Raw genomic sequence first — 207 nt, 5'->3', positions numbered from 1 at the left:
GACTGATAGGGGCAATAAAAGGCTGGCCTTTCCGTGTCGGAGGCAAGAGATGAATGTAAGAGAAGTAGAAGGAGACAGAAAAGACGTGAAGGAGGAAAGTGTGAGAGAAGAGAAAAGCCAACAGGAGAGATCAGCAGAGACAGTCATTGAAAGTGGGGAGAGAGAGAGAGAGAGAGAGAGAGAGAGAGAGAGAGAGAGAGAGAAGAA

The sequence above is a fragment of the Vombatus ursinus genome, unplaced genomic scaffold (assembly GCF_900497805.2).
Source record: "Vombatus ursinus unplaced genomic scaffold, bare-nosed wombat genome assembly UNPS02014799.1, whole genome shotgun sequence".
Classification (NCBI taxonomy): domain Eukaryota; kingdom Metazoa; phylum Chordata; class Mammalia; order Diprotodontia; family Vombatidae; genus Vombatus; species Vombatus ursinus.
Note: the sequence above shows the minus strand (reverse complement) of the source record.